At 38.3% G+C, this 22,510-nt stretch overlaps 1 protein-coding gene across 1 annotated transcript in view; it reads left to right on the plus strand.

Moving 5' to 3' along the window:
- The first annotated feature begins 21,176 nt into the window (after positions 1–21,176).
- col8a2 (collagen, type VIII, alpha 2) overlaps positions 21,177–22,510 on the plus strand; it is a 90,501-nt gene continuing 89,167 nt past the window's right edge. Inside the window, exon 1 of the mRNA XM_079830002.1 lies at positions 21,177–21,285. The gene's annotated coding sequence lies outside the window, so the exon portion shown is untranslated. The remainder of the gene's footprint in view (positions 21,286–22,510) is intronic.

Raw genomic sequence — 22,510 nt, forward strand, 5'->3', positions numbered from 1 at the left:
CTCTCTGACGCCCACTTACAGCGCAGACTTCTCGCCACAACCACCAGCCGCCCCCGCCCGTGTCTATGAAGAGAAAGAGAGGGCCAATGTGGTTACAATTTATTATTTCATCAACATACTGTCAAACAAGAACTTGCGCCTTTTTATCCATTCCCTGTAAAGTTTGGGAAAGAGGGGTTCATCTTTTTTTTTTCTGCCTTCAAGAATGTCAGCAATGCTTCCCAAGAATCCCATATTGTTGACTTTGGTGTAGGATGAAAGGTCCAGCTTCTCTGTTCTCTCTGTAGATCTTAAATGCGATTAGATGGCCTCGACATGATCAGATGCACAGAGGCTAGAACAGATTATGTGCTTCTATGCTTCTGTTATTTTGAGGACATGGTTTGCAAATAAGAAAAGAGAAATTGTAGAGTGAGGTATATGCTTTTTGCCCAAGGGTAGCAAAAGTTCACCCCTGAATTGGATGTCGCTTTGTTGATCAAATCTTTACACACATGAGATCCATACGGTCTCAGGCAGGTGTAGTTTTTTCTTTCAAGGTGTAGTTTCTTACTACTTTTAAAACTAAGTCACAAACATAATTTTTGTTCTGCTATAGATATTTTAAAGGCATGGTCCAACTGAAAATGAAAATTCTGTCATCATTAACTCGTGGAACGAACCGTTGTGTCGTTCCAAATCTATAAGACTTCCTTAATCATGACCAGAAAACAGTGGGTTGAAGTCAGAAATCAATAGGCTAGTAGTTGCAAAGTACTCAACAGAAAAAATCAGTCATTAATTAGACATTATTACTTCTTTGATGAACTTTTTTAGTCAAGCTGGAGCATTAAAGTTCTCATTCATTTAAAGTGGGCATGACACGGAAGTTGCTGTATTTTTTCTTCCCTTTTAGAGGCTCTCTCACTGGAGGAACCTTTTCATAGTTCCTAAAACTAATGCCGGAAGTAGTCCTGCAGGAACAGGGAACAATTATAGGAACACCTTTTGGGGGGACTAAATTAGCTCCTCCTTCAGAGTTGGGTCTAACCCAGCATAAAAGGAACTACCAGTGGCGTAAATGTACGCTGATTGGCGGAACGCACGTGAAACACCAACACCCTAGCCTAGAAATCTAGACGCACCCTAGCAACAGCAAATCTAATTTTCAGCCAGGGTAGTCTAGCAACTCTCCGTTGGCGTGCGAGCTGGAAAAACCAAACTCTGGTCAGGGCAATCACATCGTGTATAGAGTCGGTGGGCAGGCTTAACATAATGACGGCAGAGTTGCAGCGGTTCCGCGTGCATCTTGAAAACAAAGCTGGCGAACAGTGATTTTTCGAATCTGCTTTGGCCGCGACTCCGGAAGACCTGGAGTTAAGCTTTTCTTTGAGAAAAGAACAAAGAACGGCACTGAAGTCATTCTTTAGAAAGGAAGATGTGTTCAGAGTTTTGCCGACCGGATACGGCAAAAGTTTAATCTATCAACTAGCTCCGCATCACCTTCTTCGTTGCTCTTGTTGGTTGTAGTGCTATCCTATTGCGTGCAGAGGGAATTTGAAAGACAACCGTTTATCCCGCCCCTCGGATTGAGCCCTACCAATGGTGTGTTCCCAGACCCAACATCTTGGTGTGGGTCTGACTTGTCAGGCTACCAGCACCCACCATTTAAAAAACAAAAATCTGTGTATACACACACACACACACACACACAGATTATAGCCTATTTTATTTACTCCACTAACTAACTCTACGGACATGGAAAACCTGGTGATAGATTGACCTCTCAACCTTTACACCAAGTAGAAAATCCAATGCAACTTTGAGGGGACCAAGCAAAACATGATTATGCATTTCTGCTCAGCTTGCGACATTGGACAATCACACGGCAAATGCTAATACTTTTTCCATATAATGTCTAATTTCTTTGTATAACAGTTCTATCTGATAACGTATTAGACAGGACTGTTAGACAGATTGTAAACTAATGAAGATGGAGGATGGGAGCGCTGTGTGCTCAGGCTCTGTTTTTTTCAGCAGCGTCAAAATAAAAGTCACAACAACAAGCACGGCTTACGTCACTTCAGAGTTCCTTGGTGGTGCAAATGCAACCAGGAAAATGGCCCTAGGGGAACATTTAGTTCTCTAGGAACCACCCTGGTGACTAGTTCCTATCACTAAGCTTCTAGACCCATTGTGAAAGGGGCGATTGGGAATTATTTTGTTCGCTTAAAGGGTTAGTTCACCCAAAAAATTAATTTCTGTCATTAATTACTCACCCTCATGTCATTCCAATCTTCGGAATACAAACTAAGATATTTTGTATGAAATCCGAGAGCTTTCTGACCCCATATAGACAGCAACACAACGACCACTTTCAAGGCCCAGAAAGGTAGTAAAGACATTGTTAAAATAGTCCATGTGACTACAGTGGTTCACCCCTTAATGTTATGAAATGTGTTTGTTGTCAAACTCAAAAAGTTGTATATTTTTAATTATTTTTAAAAAATCCAATGGTTTTATTTGAAAAAGTTAATAATTGTATTTTATCGCCAAAATATTTTAGTTTGTAATGGATATTTTTTTGATTATATCAGATATCATTTTAAAGGGGTGGTAAACCACGATTTCACTATTCTAACTTTAGCTAGCGTGTAATGTTGCTGCTTGAGCATAAACAACATCTGCAAAGTCACAACGTTCAAAGTTTAAAGCAAAGGGAGATATTTGCTTTTAAAGAAATCAGTTTCTAAGGACTACAGCAAACGGCCGCTAGGCGACTACAGACATTCCTCCAGGGTTGGTGACATCACCAGGCTCAATATTTACATAAACCCCTCCTCCGAGAATATTAAATAAGGGGGGGTGAGGCCATTTTGTATCGCGGCGCTGTTGTGGTATAGTTAGGCTGGAGTGTTGTTGCCGCGATGCCAAGGAAACGCTGTTATTTTCATCCGGATTGCAGGTCTGGGGTACTTGCTCTGTTCAGCCTTCCTTGGGACGGGGGTGCGTTGCAGAGCGTTTAACATACAGCATGTTATATGCACGTGTGTATGAGACAGAGGGAAACAGGCGCGCGCGGGGCTCCCTGCAGCACATCTTACGGAGGAAAACATCCACCGTCTTCGCGATTTCAATGCCGGATTTGCACAACGTCAGCTGCGTGAAAAAAACACTGCCAGTGCGTGGATGCACGACGCGCGCGCTGCACATTTCACGGAGGACAACTTCCACAAACTTCGCGAGTTCAATACAGGATATGCACCACGGCGTGTCCTGAAAGCTGGATTTACAAACAGAAGCTGTTTACGGGCCACAACCTGTAAGTCTGATTTATTTTTCATCGATGTGTTTTCCTGTAATAGGTTGTACATTGTAGCAAGGAAGTAAACAGATGACAGCGCTGTTCTGCAAACCAGTCTGTTAAATGCTCATTCATACTTAACGTTATCCGACGAACACCTAACGTTACAAACACTAACGTTAAAATCTCAACAGCGAACCTGGCATTAGTGTAAATGATTCTTTGATTAGAGCTTTTATGTATTGTTTATCTACAGGCATGCTAAACATGGTTCTGTGTGTGATTTGGCTAACTTACTAGTAAAGCCAGTGCTTAGTGTTCGTTTTGGGTTAGTTCTTGCGACAGATATTTGGCTATAATCGTTCTAAAAATTCAAAAGTTAAAGTGCCATTCAGTAGCGATTATAGATCCGCAGTCTTTACTCTTGAGGACTGAACAGGTTCTGCTCGATCATCTTCACTCAAATGTTCTGGGTCTGATTCGGGCTCATATGGTTTTATTGACACCGTTGTTTCTAATACTGACCAAAGCACAGCCTCCGGTAAAGGTAAGGGGCGTGGCGTTTCCGACAAACGTGCACTGCGGTTAGCGAATCACAACACACTGGGCCAGCCAACCAATCTGAGCCCATCACGTATTTTTGAGGGACTGGCTTCATACAACCCGGAAAGCATCAAACCGTTTTACAAGGAGGGACAGAGCAGTGTAGAATAAAGGTCAAATATATGAAAAATAAGGCAATTTTTTTAAAAACGAAGCATGAACACATGTTACAGTGCACCCCACAAACACAGTCAAGCCTTCAAAAGAATGTGTTTTACCACCCCTTTAAGCTCTCATGGTAATGTTACAATGTGCCCCTCACATGTTAAATTGTGCCCTACCTATGGGGCATGTTGTCACATTTCACTTCCATTCTTTCGGGAGTAAATCAAGAAAAAAAGTATACACTGTATTAATGAAACAAAACCACATACTTGTACTAGACGTGTGAAATTAATGTGGGAAAAAATAAATACTCTGAACCCTAAGTGGATTTACACAAACTGAGAAAGTCAAAAATGTTAGGTTGTGCCCCGCTCTCCCCTAATTAATGACAGAAATGTAATTTTTGGTTAAACTAACCTTTTAATGCCAATTCCAATTCAGGTTGCTGAAGCACCTCCGCTATCGTTTGCCAGCATTTTTCTTTTTTTCACTCCCTCAAGGAAACATCATAAAGGCAGGAGTATTGTTGCCATAGCTTTATGAACCCATCCTCCATTGCATAATTCCACCTAGCTGTAACAATAGTCCACTGCAGGCAAGTTGATAGAACCCAACTGCATCTTAATTTAATCCAGAACATGAACAGAAATCCAATAATCACAGACTTGGCTTGGCAAGAACAAGAGACATGGAACTCACCAACAATGGTTACAAGGACAATGCTAGACAAGGGAACAAGGCAAACATGAGGGACTAATGGCTAAACAAGACACACCTGTGACCAATCAAGACAATGAACCAATGACAGAACTGAACTGAGAACACATGACAAAAATAACCAATGAGAACTTAAAACATGAGGTCAAGGGAATCACATGACAAAACCCAAAACCATGACACTAGCAGCACCAATACCATTTCATTGTGGGGCAACTAATCCCTTAATTAATTTTCCTTAATTTCCTAAAGAAGTTTAATTTTCTAGCGATGTTTCAAACAAATTTTCCATGAGAAGTACACCTCCAATACAAATAGAAACACTGACTCCCTGCCTTTTGCCAATATTAACATGCAAAATGAGCAGGAGAAATTCAAAGGCACTATTGTTTCATGCTCCATTTTTCTTCTTTTTTCCCCTTTCTTACAGTAACCAACTTTTTATTTTAGAAAAACACAACAGCAGAGTCCGAGGCATGTGGAGATGCTACCTTTTCTCCAAGCAAGCGAGGCCCACCCACAATGCTTTGACATGGAAGCTTCTGCCACCATTAATGGAGACAGATATGTTACATTCTGAAGTATTTAGCTCAACCCACCTGCTCTAACTAAGAAAATAAAGCTTGGGAGAATTTCCTTCTCTGGATAAATGGCCCATTGAAGACTTGATGTATTATTTGTGTTATAAAAAAAAGGATACATTTTCACCATTTGATTCTACTGTAAATTAATAGTGGTGGGCTGTTGAAATAGCATCCTCCTTATGTTGCTAAAACCATTTATTATCAGAGGTCTGATCTTGTTGGCTTTCAGCTGTTATTCTAACAGTCTATCTCTGCTCGTATCAGCGGTGTTCAGCTTTGAATGTGAACCATTAGGCATGAGTATCTTGATAATTTAGTAATACAATTACATTATAAGTGATTCTTACTGAGAGAACTGAAAACGGACCTCACAGTGGTTCACAAAAGTTATGTGCAGATTTTACGATTAAACCATTTTTTCTCTTCCTACGGTCTGGTATTTGGCTCACATGCAAACGCAATCTGAGCAGATTCTCATTACTAACATTATTCGCTCAGTTCCTTATTTTCAATGAGGTTAATTAAATTTCTTGCTGTGAATACCAAGCGTCCCTCTACGTTTTAATTGGTGAGTCATTTCTTCCAGGTGGGGGTTCAGGTTTAGCCATTGGAAAACCGGATAGGGGATGTTTCATTAGAGGCCTATAGCGATGAGTCAAACCAAAGTGGGTACGAACCAAAGGGGTGTATCAATATGGCCATTGTTGCAGAGGGCGTAGCAGCCCCGAATGGAGTCTGTGACCCTAGTGCTGGATTTCACACCCCCTCCAGAGCGTTCACACACAGCTTGGCATCTTAGCAACTGTACCAGGAGATTGAGAGCATGTCAAATGGCTCTTATCGTCTGAGAATCAGAGACAAATAATAAGATCTCTTGCTGCTCCTGCAGTGGTTTCATTAACATTTGTTTGACTTTGCTGGAATCTGCCTCTGCCTCAAAAATTCATTTTTATCCTTGTTGATTCTGAGGTCTACCGTTGGAAGCACTTTTAAGTAATCATCATGGGTTTTGCTCGTTTGTTTGGATTTTAAATGTGATCTATTTTCATATTCATAAAATAAAGGATAATCCTAAATTCAATGTCTACTTGCATTGGCTACGTCAGGAAAAATCTGAAAACGCGTATGCTATAAAATGAAAGATGAGTCGTCATACAAGCAAAAGAAAGTCCTGCTTTGAGGTTCAATGTTCAAGCATTTGTGTTGGTTTTTGTTAGGGAATTATTAGTTAGAGAATAACCATGACACATGAACAAAAGAAATGTATGACCATACAAGCTGCCACAAAGACTAGTATTTACATAGGGAGGGGTAATTGGCTACATCAGTGTTTTAATTCACTTATTGGATCTCAAAATTGATATGTGTTTTTTTTTTCACCAATGAATGAACAAGTGAAGGACGCGTTTCACCCCATATTTGACAACGTTGTACATATTTAGACTGTTTTGAAAGACAGGCAGACAGAAAGTCAGGCAGCTTTGTCTGCCAAATGGCCTTGGGTCCACGTTTATACTTATTTTCATTTTGCAACAGAAATATACAGCTTGAATGTCTGCTAATGTTTGCAGTCCTTCTGGAAAATCATCCATCCTTATTTTTCATGTGCTTACATTCCTTAATTTACAGATTAACAACGAGGACTCACACATCATTGCTGTCTAAGTAACTTTATGTCACTCCATAGGCTACAGAGATAAAACTAGCTTGCAAAAAAATGCATTAAAGGGTATGTCCACCAAAAAAAAAACGTTCACTTTCTTCAGTGAAGTATAAAACATGAATTTAAGAAATATCATTTTTTTTGGTCCATGCAATGGAAGTCAAATGGTCAAATGGTTACCAACATTCATCAAATCTTCTTTTTGTGTTCCACAGAAGAAAATAAGGCATACAAGTTTGGAATGACATGCGGATGAGTAAAAGATAACAGTATTTTCAGTTTTTTGAGTGAACTATCCATTTAAAAACCCGTTTGGTTTCAATTTGTACTTTTGTCAAGAGGTTTATGTTATTTATTTTGTGACTAGCTCCACCAATCTGTGTTAAGTTGTGTTAGGCTTAATTATAATAGGCCAACAAAATGGGCTAATCGGTTCACTATTCAGAATTATTAGACCCGAACGATTATATAGATGATTCATGAATGGCATTGAGACATTGAGTGGCATTGAGTGAATCATTCAAAGGTGCCCAAATAGTTATCCTCATCCCGGAGATCTTTGCCAAATCGGTTCCAGGCTCAGTTTGACCATTCGGGCAGTTCACTCACTAACGCACAGAATTGTTTGTAGCAGCTTCTTTCGGTAAAACAATAGGTTTCTTCGTAACCCAGAGAACAAAACTGCTCTAAATGAAGTGTATATTTAGGCTCAATCAAATAAAACTCAACCTATAAATGCATCCTATAATTTGTCAGCGATGAAGACGATCTTTATGAAGTTCAACACCTGCACGTGCATCTTCTAAGGCCTCTCTATACTGCAAAAAGCATTTTCCCCCCAAAAACATAAGCATCTTATCAGTACACAAACACTTGCATGACAGTATGGCTTGACATTACATATAAGTCACTATAGTAGTGCCATGGTATTCTTTTATTTGAGTACCAGATAAATATGAAGTTTATTACTAAATATTAATGTATTAAATCACTATCATCTGATATCATTACTGTATCGTGATACTGCACAACCTACTTTAAAAAATGAACTGATGAATATTGATTATTTTGAACAATATCTTGAATAGAGAAGATTAATTAGTTAGTGAAGATATGCTGGAATGGACATATGCATTCTCTCTTTTCTTGTTTAAGAGGATAAGAAATTGCTCCTGAGGAAGATTAGAGTTGGCTTACACGCATGCCTACCTCAGTAATTACAGCTAATGGGTCTGTCAATCAAGACAAGGACTGTTAATATAAAAGCTTGGTTTCAGTTTCTCTATGTACAGTATTTATTTATTTATTTATTTTATCAACCAGTTCTTGGCAGTTTTCATATACCCAGTTCTGTTCTGTTAAGAGTTTATATAGCACTTTCACAATACATAGTGCTCCAAATCAGCCTTAATGAGAATAAAGTCAAGCCAAAGGCAAGTTGCAAGGGCAACATCTCTGGTTTAGTAAGATTAAAGGGAACCTTGAGAGGAACCAAATTTCAAATGAGCTTGCACATATTTAACCAATTGTTTAAAGTAAACTTGCTATAGAATATTTACAATAATAGTCATGTGTTCAAGTTGTTATTATTATTATTAAATACATTTAAAGGGGTGATGAATTGAGAAATCAACTTTCCCTTGAGCTTTTGATATATAAAAGGTCATCGTAATATAAGAATATCCTGTACGTTTCAGAGCTGAAAATGTCCTTGTTAGTCAAAGGAAAGCTTTTATTGACACCAGGCCCAGCAAACGCTCAATCTCAGAATGTGCCAGGCTATGACGTGAGAGTTTAGTGAAGCACCGCCTCAACAGAAGAAGAACAACGCCTGTAGCCCCGCCCACCGACTTGTGCCACTAACATGACATAGGTCTACAGAGAGAGCTAAACCGCATCGAATTTATAAACATACCACATAAGCTTCATTCGGATTCCAATATTACGAATGCATGGATGAACTTTATTTTTAATGAATATCCAGCTCACGTGGGGAAGACTTTGCGTTTGTTCCTTCATTTCTTATCACGGATTCGTTTGTAAACAAGAGACTGGATTTACAGACAGGATGAGATTACATGAATGAATGAAGCAACACACTAATGTGAGTAAAACATGTTTTTTATATGTAATAGTATTGCATTGTTACAGATCGTTTGATGTAGATCTATTGATTGTGTACGTGTCTAACATACCTTAGCACACTGTCAAAGGCTGAATAATCCTTTATTTGTGGCTCTTGATGTGCGTTTTTCACTCTCTTGACTTGATATTTGAAGGAAAAATACAATTGCGGAAGTTTTGATCATGCAGTCTGCAACGTACTTGGCATGTGTGTGTGTGTGTGTGTGTGTGTGTGTGTGTGTGTGCAGTTTGCGTTTATATCCACCGATCGGGCAGGCCAAGTAATACAAAAATAGGACCCACTTTATATTAGGTGGCCTTAACTACTATGTACTAACATTTTAATTAATCATTTGATACAATGCACTTATTGTGTACATGCATGTCATTACATTGTACTTACATTTTTAAATAAACCTGCATGTAATTACACCTCTAATTCATTTCTGTAGTTACATTTGTAATTACACAGTTGACACTTCCCTTACACCTAACCCTACCCTTAAACTTGCCCATACCACCACACCTGTCCCTAACCCTCCCATATCCCGTCTCAATATCAGCAAAAGTGTTTTGCAATACAATATGAACACAATTAGTACAAGAAGTACATTGTACTTATTTTTTGATGTAAGTACATAGTAGTTAAGGCCACCTAATATAAAGTGGGGCCAAAAAATAAAATTCCAATCAATCGCGGGTGGATGAGAGAGAAATCATTGTGTTTGTTTGATAAAGACCTTTTGCGAGCCCAGTGGGACGAATTATTCCGGTTGCCGTTTTCCCACATGCTTCAAAACAATCCCTCACGGTGTACTCGTGGGGAGCCGAAGCTCATTAAATATGCAAATCTTATCCAATCCTAGCCGTGGGCGTTTACTTCCAAGTCTTCAGTGCGGCATGCCCATCAAAACTGAGCATTCCAGGAGAGAGCCTCAAAACCAGGGTAGAAAATAGCCTATTACTTATTCATTATGATGTTTTTGAATGTAAAAACCACGTAAACATCATAAGTTGACCTCAGACAACAGTATATTAAAAAAAAAAGCCAGTTCATGACACCTTTAATAGTTGCTGGTGTAGCGTCCACCCTGAACAACTGAATGTCAGATGGCTTTCTCAGAAGTCCTGAGCTTGAAACCTTATTGAGTGTAAAAGATACTTGGTTTATAGAAAACCTTTTAGAGCTTTATATTTAAGGAATTGTGTTTCATAATAGATTTGAAACCCAATAGGTTGGCCAGGTGATGAAATGGGCTTGACATGCTCAGATTTTGAACACTGCTTCTGTATTTTATACCAACTGAAGCTTGTTTTTGGAAAGTGAAGGGCATCTAGCCAATAGCTTATTATAATAATCTAGTCTTTAATATCCCTTTCCATTGCTCTCCATCTCTTTGATGCACATTGCGTGGAGTGGCACTTTTTCAGTGATGTGTAGCAACACCAACAACTTTATTCTTTTTTACACAAATTGTGATTAAAGGAGCAGATTATTGATTAATAAAGACTTAATTTTTTTTCATTTGCATTACTTAACCAACTCCATGTTTTTTTCTAATATAATAAACTTGCTCGGTAGCTCACCTGGTACAACATTGCGTTTGTCTTGTGAAACATTAGTCACGATAAAAGAGCTCAAAGGCTTGTAGAAGCCAGCCTAAAACAGAATGGTTTTATCTCACGTATGTTTTTGTTAACACTATTGATTGGGTTTACGGTAGCTGATACATTATTTCCAGATGCGATAGAGCATTAACCTTTTGTTACCACTCACCTTACCATGATACTGTAATAAAAACTTTGCCAGTTTCATGTTCATCTTTTTCAGGTAAATCAGAACTTTTAAACTTTTAAATCAGAACAGAATTTTTAGCATCACTCATTGGATATTTCACTTTAAAAGTGTCATGAAACGTGCAAGAAGCAACGTAATATAATTTTGCAGAAATGTTGCCACATATTTCAGATGAGCCTGCATTGCTAAAGTGACATAACTGACGGAGGTGTAAGGTGCATGAAATTCGTTGTTCATTATTTTCCAACAATTTTATCGAGTAGTTGCAGCCATATTAAAACCATAGAACGCGGTAGGCCTGTCCCAGTCCCTTTCATTTCTAGGGAGCTCTTATTGCTGGAAAATATGTAATTGCGGTTGTAGAACAGAACAAGAAAATGTGAACAGAGAAAGAAATGCCCTCTGAATGTGAAGGGTAATTTTTAGCAGCCCTGTATATTTTCACAAAGCCAGCTAACTCATGTAACATATCGCTGTGCTGTGGCTATGAGCGCATGAACATTTTTCATCTGAACATTAGCAGGCCAAAGTACACAAGACAATTACACTGCGTTCGGTCTCTTTAGCTGTATACACAGAAAGCAAGAGGTTGAACATTTTCCACCCTTTAGAACACTCCCATCCTCCCGGTGTCAACTGAAAAGCAAAATCATCTGTCCTTTTTTCCTGTAAAAAAAAAAAATTCTCTTCCTTGTTTTTCTTACAGAATGTGAAAACTCTAGGAAGAGATTAAGGAGACAGAAAATGACACAGGATGTGATTAGAAAAGATCTCCCGTTTATGATTTTGTATTAAAAGTGTGCCAAATATTTTCTCCATGGAAGGAATGTTGTTCTAACCAGTTCCATGTGAATGGTCTGGAGGGGAATGCAGTCCAATGGTTGGGCCATGGATTAGGTTTTAATATGACTGGGAAAGAAGTATGTAGAATGAGGGAAAACATTACGGCTTTGTGTGTTATTTAGATGTGTTTACGTTTAAAAGAATTACAAATATTGTATAGAAATGTCAGCAGTGACAGAATACTGCCTGGTATCCTTCCTTATCCAAGGTCAAATGTTATCCATGTATTGGTATTTATTTGTACTCATACATTCTTAGAAGTGGCATTTAAGTTCATTCGGATGAGTTTAGCCAAAATGTCTTTCAAAATGGTTTATGAAAATCATTCTTTCAAGTCAAGGATATTGCTTACTTTACAAGTTATTTACACAGACTCGGCCAGATGAGCAGAGTACAGATAGATGCAGATGAAAGTGTTTGTTTGTGCTGGCATTTGGCTGTGTTAAATCCATGTTCCTGGTTTTTATGGCTCTTGACATCAAAAAGACAACACAATCTCCTATATCTCTACTGCATGCCTTGCACAGGAGGTATGATAATAGCTAAAGTCTGTCAATTGGGCAAAGAATTAATGATGTTTTTACATTCGGACAAAGAATTAGGACTGCCAACCCTTTGGACAGGGCAAAACAGAAATGTTGCCACATAAGAAAGCCGTAAGGGCAAAAGCCTTTAAACAGCTTAATGTTTTTGGCTTTGCTTTGAAGTCCAACAGTACAAACCATACAATGGACATTAGCTTACAGGAGGTTTTACCTTTTTGTGTCCACTTCATGACATGGATGTGTACCAAACAGAATCCAATTGAGAATGGCTTTTAAATTCAACTGTAATCCCTGAATTTAAATTGACTTCGAATTGGCTTAGCAATGGATGCTATTTGATTTTGAAAAATAAAAATTAGCTTTGATGCTAGAGCTTTCGGTGGGGACTTTTAATGCCAGCGTTTGGTTCCAACATGTCCTCCAACCAATACGCCTATATAGGTCATTTGTCGCTTCCCTGAAAAACGACCCTTAGAAGCGTTTACTAAATGTGTGCCGCTATCGACAACAGGACACTTACATTTTAATGGTTTGTTTCCCTTTATTTGCATCATATTTCGGGCTTTGCATAGCTCAATTGATAGAGCATTGCAAAATACATCATGTAATCATGTTATCATGCAATCGTGGGTTTGATCCCAGGGAACACATGTGCTCATAAAGTGTATATGCACTATAAATCACTGGGTAGGTTTAGGGGCAGGGTGGCTGTAGATGTTAATACAATTTTTTTTGCTAAATGGAAATATGACAAATGGTGATAAACAGTCCACACATTGCATTTAAATGAACTCGCAATTTGATTGGTAACGACAGACGTAACACGACACTGTCGTTATTTTTACGCCAGCTACAGGGTGCATGACTTAAAAGCGTAAATAAAGGTTGTAATAAGGGGCTTGAAAAACAACCTATAGAGTCAGGTTTTTTTGGAGGACAGTCTGTTTGGTTCAGTTGGTAGGTGTCAAAGCGCTTTCCAAACTCAAGTGTACACCAGAGAACCAGCCACTGAAAGAAAACCGTGAGTCCTAAATCCATCATTATTCACAGAAGTGAATCGCTATTCATGATGTGTCATACTGTTTAATTCGCATTTTTTAATGCTCGCGATCACACTAATTATTGTATAGCATTTCCCATAGATGCTTGTCTCTGAATAAATGCCTTGCATCTCTTGCAATGGATCCGCTGCCATATGTGTGTAAAGGTCCATTCTCAATTGAATTCTAAATGGTACACTTTCCTGTCATCAATCGGGAAAAAAAGCTCCTGTAAGCTGTCCAATCAGTTTTCGACTTTGAAGCAAGGCCAAAAACATTCTGCTGTTTAAAGGCTTTTGCCATTTGCTTTCTGGGGTGATAAAGCTTCTGATTTGTCCTATCTGAGGTGTTACTAGAAACTCAGCTTAACGGTGGCCATCCAGAAGTAGGATTGGACACCCCTACTATTGATCAACAGGAAAAGAAACTGATGAGCGAATTAAAGGAATGTTTCACCCAAAAATTAAAATTCTGTCATCATTTACTCACTCTAATAGCATTTCAAACCTGCATGATGTCTTTCTTCTCCAGAACACAAAAAATCGGCCTGGTCATCATTGTGCTGCCTAGATCAGCCTTAAATCAAATTGCCTCTGTGAAACCTTATATTTTCCTGGTAGACAATGGCCTATTTAATGTTCAGGACAAGATATCTGTATTTGATAGTGCTCTTACTCATTCAAAGCTACAAGAACATTCATAGTCTCTAGTGCAAGTACTGTAAACTTCTTAAATGATCAACAATTTTGACTTGGCACTTCTAATGTCAATCGGTGGTGGAATAGTTTAAAATGACTTTCATAACAATTTGCACACAGTGTAAATATTTGAATATACCATATGGATTGACCATTGTCTCCTCCCCTTCGTCTTCCGAGCTTCAATGCGGTTTTCTGAGAGATAATGTATACATATATTCCTATCTCCACCTACAGAACTGACCCAATGCAAGTTTTTATTAGCTTTCAGTGAGTTCTTTTAAACTTTTCAGTGAGAAATGGATGGTAAACCAGTTCTGCCTTCACTAATGCCCACAATGTGAAGATTTGGGTGTGAAGATCCGTTTAACAAGACGACATTCCGCTCGCAAATAAAATGTTTATTTTCTTAAATACTAAACTTCAGATCCAGAGTAACATTTGTCTCTTCACTGGGACATCTAAGGAGTATTGGGACACCTCAGCCCTTCTCAATCTTTGACAGGGTTCCCACACATTCTGGCTATCTTGGAAAATTAATTACCAATTTTACAGTTGTTGAAACACATGGGAAATGAGAGAAAATGTTGTGGAAAATCTGGGTGTCCTGGAAAATTCTTTCTTTTTTTAATATTCTTGTGCATTGAAGAACAAACAGTATATGATTGGTCTGAAACAATTAAAGGGTTAGTTCACCCTTTACTCGTCATTTACTCACCCTGCAGGTGTTGTTCTAGTGCCGTATGCCCTTCTTTCTTTAAAAGGGTTAGTTCACCCAAAAATGGAAATTCTGTCATTAATTACTCACCCTCATGTCGTTCGACACCCGTAAGACCTCCGTTCATCTTCGGAACACAAATAAAGATATTTTTGTTGAAAGCTGATGGCTGAGAAAGGCTTCAGATAGGCCTCCATTGGCATTCAGTACATTTACACTCCCAAGACCCATAAAAGGCACTAAAAACGTCGTTACAAAGTCCATCTCACCACAGTGGCTCTACAATAATTTTACGATGCGACGACAATAGTTTTTGTGCGCAAAAAAAAATCAAAATAACGCCTTTATCCAACTTGTTCTTGTCTTCCGTGTAGGCCTCCACGACGCATGCGCGAGAATATGACGCAGATCCGGCGTTCGGACACATGACCCAGAAGCGATTTGTTTACAAGCAGAGGAAGACGCGAGAATCTAAGCTGTTGGATTCTACATTGATCGTGCTTTAGGTCTCAACGTAGTGCTCAAATGGGACTAAAGTGTGCATTCCATGGATTCCCGAACGCCGGCGCTATGTCATATTCTCGCGCATGCGTCGTGGAGGCACACACGGAAGACAAGAAGAGGTTGAATAAAGTCGTTATTTTGATTTTTTTTTTTGCGCACACAAAAACTATTGTCGTCGCTTCGTAAAATTATTATAGAGCCACTGTGGTGAGATGGACTTTGTAACGACGTTTTTAGTGCCTTTTATGGGTCTTGGGAGTATAAATGTACTAAATGCCAATGGAGGCCCATCTGAAGCCTTTCTCAGCCATCAGCTTTCAACAAAAATATCTTCATTTGTGTTCCGAAGATGAACGGAGGTCTTACGGGTGTCGAACGACATGAGGGTGAGTAATTAATGACAGAATTTTCATTTTTGGGTGAACTAACCCTTTAACACCACAAAAGGAGAATAAAAAAGCCCTGCTCACACTTATCCATATTGGCAGTTAATAGCAGCCAGCATCAAGCTATGAAAACAAGACACAAAAGTATCACAGAACAGTCTGATCCAATGCATGTTGTATATTAGAATAAGTATTCTGGGGGTATACGATAGGGTTTGTTAAAAATCTAACTGAAATTGAATTTATAACAGAAAAGTCTGACTTTGGCCATATTTCGCATATCTATGCGACACTCTATATGCACAACAAATCCCTCAGACTCAACCAAAAAAAAGCACACAAGTTGTGAGAAATCAAGACTTAGGCCTAGTCCACACGTACACAGGTATTTTTATAAACAGAGTTTTTCCCTCCTCCATTTAAAAAAAATTTGCGTCCACAGGAAAACGCAAAACACGCTATTAAGCACTGTCAAGAGTATGCCAAACCAACAGGTGGCGATATAACCCTAACCATAAAGCCAATCAGAAGCCTGGAATTTTTTTTTATTGCCGTTCCGGTTCTGGCGCAACAAGCCAAAATCTCCGGTTTCACTGTTCAAACGACAACACAGCAACCAGAGTTTCTAAAAATGTTCACCCTGGCAGGAGTTTTCAAAAAAGTTTGGTTTCAGTGACCGGATACTGCGTTTGCGTGTGGACGTATGGCCAAACCCCAAAGAAAAAGCTGTGGTTTTGAAAATACCTGTAGTCATGTGGACAGGGCCTTCGAAAAAAGGCGGCATGAAATACAATCCATTTACTTTCTTCGCTGAGGTGAATATATCGTTGAGTTCGTTACAAGAAGTTATTGCGTTCTGTCAACTGCATTCTGCACATCTGTCAAAAGTCATTCTGATTGTCTTTGACAACTAGAGTTCAGGTCTGAGTATATTCACCTCAGGGAAGAAAGTATACGGATACTTTTTTGGGATTTCTACGCATTGAATTTCATATCTTGTTCTTATTCATCTTAATTTCTCACAACTTGTGTGTTTTTTCTGAGCAAGACGGTAGCACAGCTGTGCACAGAAGACCAACAGCCAAGGTCAGAAGTTTCATTAAATAATACATAAAATTTCGGTTTGTTTTTTAATAAACCATATTACCCCAAGAAACAGCAGGATATATAACACGTGTTGCATGGAACCATTCTGTGATATTTTAATGCTAATTGCTATTCACTGCCATTATATGGATGAGCACAAGCGGGATTTTTTTTTTTTTAATTCTCCGTTTATGTTCTGAAAAAGAAAGAAAACTGCATTAGAACAAGACCAGGGTGAACTTTAGGGTGAACTATTCCTTTAACGTTAGTAGCAGAGTTTTGACACGTGCAAGAAACATTTTGAATTACACCAAAATGAAAACAAACTATACAGGTTTTTATTCTGGAGAGAGGAATATATTACTTTAGGCCTTGAATCTGTGATCCTTGTCTTTTATTCATGTCATAATGAAATTTGAAATGTCCTGGAAAATGAGTGAAGAGTGGAAATCCTGTTTGAGTCTTGGTTGAGTCCTCTGTTCCGTGCATAGTTACTTGGTCAGAACACTTCTGGGTTCCTGGTGCCAAGAATGTCAGATGTTTTGCATACTGCTTGTTAATTAGTAGAAGTACAGGCCACAGATAAGATCGGGTTAACAGTCAAGGATATCCTGAAACCATCAATCAGAATCTTAACCATTCTAATCTCCCGGCCCATTGTCAAAAAGGTAGACAACAACAACATCAAAGAAAAGAATGGCCTTTTGGTTTGGACAGCCACTATTAAAACCTTTTTGAGTAGCACTGTTTTGACTACGTACTACTTAATTGTCTTGCTAATTACTCCTGGAGAAGGGCGAGGATTAATCAACAGCTCTCATATGAAAAGTTAACGTTCTTCATACTACAGTATTTTGGGACTTCAAACCTGAAACCCGTTACGTTTGTGGTGGCCGTAGTGCAACACTGCCAAATACTTTTGGAGAGAAAACCACCCTGAAACAAACAAACACAGTCTACAAATGACTCTGTTTGTGGCTAGACAAGAATTTAACAAAAACATGGTGATTTCTGTGCGTCACAGATTTCATAACGTGTAGTGTGGTTGCATTATATGAGTTGTGACTACATTTTAATTTCTGTTACAGTCATAAAAGCATGTAGTTCTTTTTTTATGGAATTGCTTTACAGTTTTTGAAGATGCTCTCAATCATGCGTACAGCTCAAAACGTGGAAACCTGGAAACTACAAATCTGATTTGTAGGTGCAACTTTGGAAAGTTTATGGTAACTGCAAATCTGATATGAGGGCATTTATAAGGTTAGTTCACTCAAAAATGAAAAATCTGTCATTGATTACTCACTCTCATGTCGTCCCAGACCTTCGCTCATCTTTGGAACACAAAAATAAGATATTTTTGATGAAATCCGAGAGCTTTCCTTCATAGACAGCTATTTAATTACCACTTTCAAGGTCCAGAAAGGTAGTAAAGACTGTTAGATCGTTAAAAAAGCTTGTTAAAATAGTCAATGTGAATACAGTGATTCAACCTTAATTTTATGAAGTGATGAGAAAAAAACAACCAAAAATAACGACTTTATTCAACAATTTAATTTCTTCGATGTCAGTCTCCTATGCTGTTTACGCTGTAACCACAGTGCAGCACTTCCGGGTTCTACGTAGGAGTGTCCCATATCATACCATCCACGATAACACCGGTATACATTTTTACATGATAAAAAAAGTGTCATCTCGCGATATCTACGATATAGCAACGTGATGTATGGCGCATTTACGTTCCCTAGCGCGCACAACACCACCTGTCTGAGAGTAAGAGCAGCATGTCAGCCTCCGATGATGATTTAGTACCTAAAAAGGAGCTTTACAAGATGTCAGACATCTTGACAACTGACAAAACATTGACAACTAAAAGCTTTTATTGATGTTTGCAGCTCAATATTTGACCGGAAGGGTAAAATTGAAGGTTATTTTTTGTCAGTTACGGCTCGTTAGATCCAACATTCTGTCCACTTTGAATCAGACACAGAGATAAAGTAGTGCGTAAGATTACATTTATTTGAATGAATGAATCATAGCATTTATTTGAATTAATTATCGAAAGAGAGAGAGAGAGAGAGATTCGTACCTGCGTGACTGCATCTGTTCAGCGTCTCTTAACAATGAAGATGTGCGTTTATTACTTAAAAATAGCGATGTTACCCCAGATATAATGTAGTGCTCCTGTAGCTTAGCTATTTTATTGCTTAAAGTCGCGGGGCGGTGTTGATATATGTTTCTGTGCTCCTCAATGCGAAGCGCGGTCTCCGCTCTCTGTATGCGCGTAACGTAGGCCTGTGTGTGTGTGCGCTTCAATGAAAACAGTGATTCAACTGACTTGGAACTACCTGTGCATTAACCGATTTTATTGTACACCTTCCAGCCAATCAGAACCGAATACTCAGACAGATCATGGCATAAATTACTTCAGTTATTGTTAAACTAAAATGTTAAGGAGTTATGTTAAACTTTTACTTAAGATTTCCAGTGAAAACACTCCCAACTTGTCCCAAGGCTACTTTTTTACTTTGCTTACATTTGACTCATGCTGTGTCATTATAATGCTGCTGCTGCCGCCTGACAATTGATTTACACTTGGAATTATGTATTCTGTCTTCAATGACAGTAGCTTATTGGAAAAGGATGGAAAATGCCCCTCATTTTGTTTGCACTAATAAATTCTGCAGCCTGCCAGCTGCAATCACCAATAAAACTTTGTTCCATATATTTTTCTATATCATCATAAATATCATTATCGCAAATATTCTTGAAATATCGTGATATAATTTTGAGGCTATGTCGCCCACCCCTAGTTCTACGTCAGAATGCCGGCTCTGTATTGGTTGACGCTGTTCACGTGAGCACCACGATGCATGTGCGTGATACTGATGCAGGAGCTGACCAAAAATGAAGCGCCATTCCGGCGTCTTGTTATTTTTGTTTGTTTTTATTAATAAAGGTATTATGGTTGCTTCATAAAATTAAGGTTGAACCTGTAGTCACATGTTCTATTTTAACTTCTTTGCTACCTTTCTGGGCCTTGAAAGTGGTAATTAAATACCACTTTTGCAGCTCAATATTTGACCGGAAGGGTAAAATTGAAGGTTATTTCTATGGAGGGGTCAGAAAGCTCTCGGGTTTCATCAAAAATATCTTACGGGTTTGGAACGACATGAGGGTGAGTAATTAATGACAGAATTTTCATTTTTGGGTGAAGTAACCCTTTGAGGGAATTGCCTAAGTGACAAGCTGTTATACCCCAAAAGGTTAAAAAAATTCTGACAGTGTACACTCAAAAAAATGATTCGTTAAACTTACTTAATTTAATTATGGACAGTGGTTCCACACAAGCAAATTGCTTTTTATTAACATTAATGGAATTTTTCTAATCTATGTAAACTCCTTGTGTTGGGACAACACGACTGAATGGGGAAGAATCTATGTGAAATAGTAATGTTGAACTAAATCAGAGGAATTGCTTCCCTATAAATAAAATCGGTTAAGTTAAATGAACATGCACACTCAAAAAAATAACTCATTGGACAAACTCAGTTTACCTGAGGGGAGGTTTTCCATCCAATAAATATGTGTAACCCCAACTCATAAAAAACTAATTCATACAATGAAATGTAATTGAGTTGGTTCAACTCAATTTTATCTAATAGTTTAATTGATATTTATATACGTATAACATGACTTTTTTTTCTTGTCAAACTTAAATTAAAAAAAATAATTGGAAAACCAATTATATGCAATTTAATTCATCATCATATACAATGTATATAATGAATATATAAGAAAAGAGGTTTGACATTAGCATAGATCACTGGCGCCACTCTTCAGCATAACGGTAACCACAAAATTAAAAAAACATTACAGAAACCTCTCTAAATGTCCAACATAACTGAACATTAAACACTAACATTACTAACAACATCATTCCCTTTACAGAAAAACATATAAAATAACACTTTAATCGCTAAATTTACTCTCCTAATGGAGTCCCTTGCAAAGCATGCTGGGAACTGCCCAGTTAGTTATGTCAACACAAATATTTAATGTAGTTTTAACACAACTGAATTAAGTAAACTTAAGTTTTAAATATATTAGGTTGTTTGAACACAATTAAATTAAGTTGTGACGAAATTAGATATGTTTAAGTAAAGTGAACAGAATTTAAATGTGTCACATCTATGAAGGGCTTGAATCATTTTTTTGAGTGTAGCTTTAACATGAAAAAAAAAAGTTTGACAAAAAAAGTTGATATCAACAGTAATGATCCCTGTCTTTCATATCAGTATACTGATGGAAGCTCATCTGATTGCCACATTATGAAGTACCTTTGTTTCTTCTCTGCGTCTTCATTTCTCTACGCAAACACATTCAACAAGGGTTAAAGCTATTGTTCTGATTCCAGTGGGCACTAATTCGCTAAGTACCATGAGTCAGGCCCTCCTAATTCAATCATGAACTCAAACCCTCAAATTGAGATGGATAACACTGCTGTACGCTGCAGATGATGTGCTCGTTTGGAAAACCACAGCACATTTCCAGATATTTCACCCAGCTTCACAGCCTTGTACTAGTCACAGTAAGTCTGTTTGGGCTCATTTGTAAGTTTGCCACCTCCGTGGGTGGTCTAAAGTTCATTTTTTATGTTTGGTGTTTGCGCAGTGTTAGAGCGCTTTGTTTTTCTGGCATGTCTTTCGCTCCTCTCAAAAACGAGCAGACTGGTGGTGTTTTCTTTTGCACAGCTTTTTCTGAGGAACAAATGTCTGTTTTCAAAAATGTTCCTTTATAATGTCAGCCTCATTCTCCCCACATAAAATGCAGTCTGTTGGCATAGCCTTTACACATATGTTGACAGCACAGAATTTATTCCTGTTTTTGACAGCCTGTTTCAAGCAGTGCACACATATATTTCTGTCTTATTAATGCTGCTTCCGTTTTTGTCTGTAATATAAGTTTAGTTAAAGAATTCAAGCAGTTTTTCTGGGATGGGTTTCAAAACGATTCTTTTTGCCTTTCTTATTATGCTTGGCACATTATATTCTTTCTAAACTGAGGTTATATTTCTCATTATGGAACAGCTTTATTTGCATAAAAAATTTGGTGTTTGGATACAGTTTCATAAATGACATGGGAATGATTTTAGAGATTGTCCATCCCAGACAAACTTAGGATAAAAAATATCTCTAATTTTGGTAAAATGACGTTAGTGGAAGCAGCTGTTTAGGGAGGGATTCCTGTTGTCATTGAGGCCAGGCCATGTTGACATGGTTTCTCAGGAAACTAGGTGAGACAGGGCACTTGGATGCATGTTGAAGGGTCGTTACGGGATGATACTGTCAACCAGGGTCATGTACAAACCAAACCAGGACATAGAAATTGACAGAGGTCAGTGTTTGTCCCAGTTAGTCAGTTGGGTGAGCTGCATTGAGTGTATGATGAAGATTCATGGCATGCTTTTATTTACTGTCAAACCAAGCGTCTCAGTGGACACTGATGATGCGAAGAATGGACTGTAAGCGCTTGCATTTTCTTAACATCTGTTGCTAGTTTTGTTGCACTGATTTGTTCTGTAGATAATTTTCCATTTTGTTTTCACATTTTTTGGGTTGTTTTGTTGTCTAGTCAGGGAGGTTTGTCTGGGCATCAGAATGGCTTGCATTATTATTGACTGTTTTTCAAAAATGTTGCCCCCTTGTGTGCATAGTTCAAACCGCAGTGCCGGTGCCTGCAATGTGCTTTTCTACACTTGGAAGTTTGATCGCAAGCAGTAAAATGAAAGCTGTGGCCCTTAAAATCCATCCATG

This window comes from Gobio gobio (assembly GCF_949357685.1).
Source record: "Gobio gobio genome assembly, chromosome: 11".
NCBI classification, from domain to species: Eukaryota; Metazoa; Chordata; class Actinopteri; order Cypriniformes; family Gobionidae; genus Gobio; species Gobio gobio.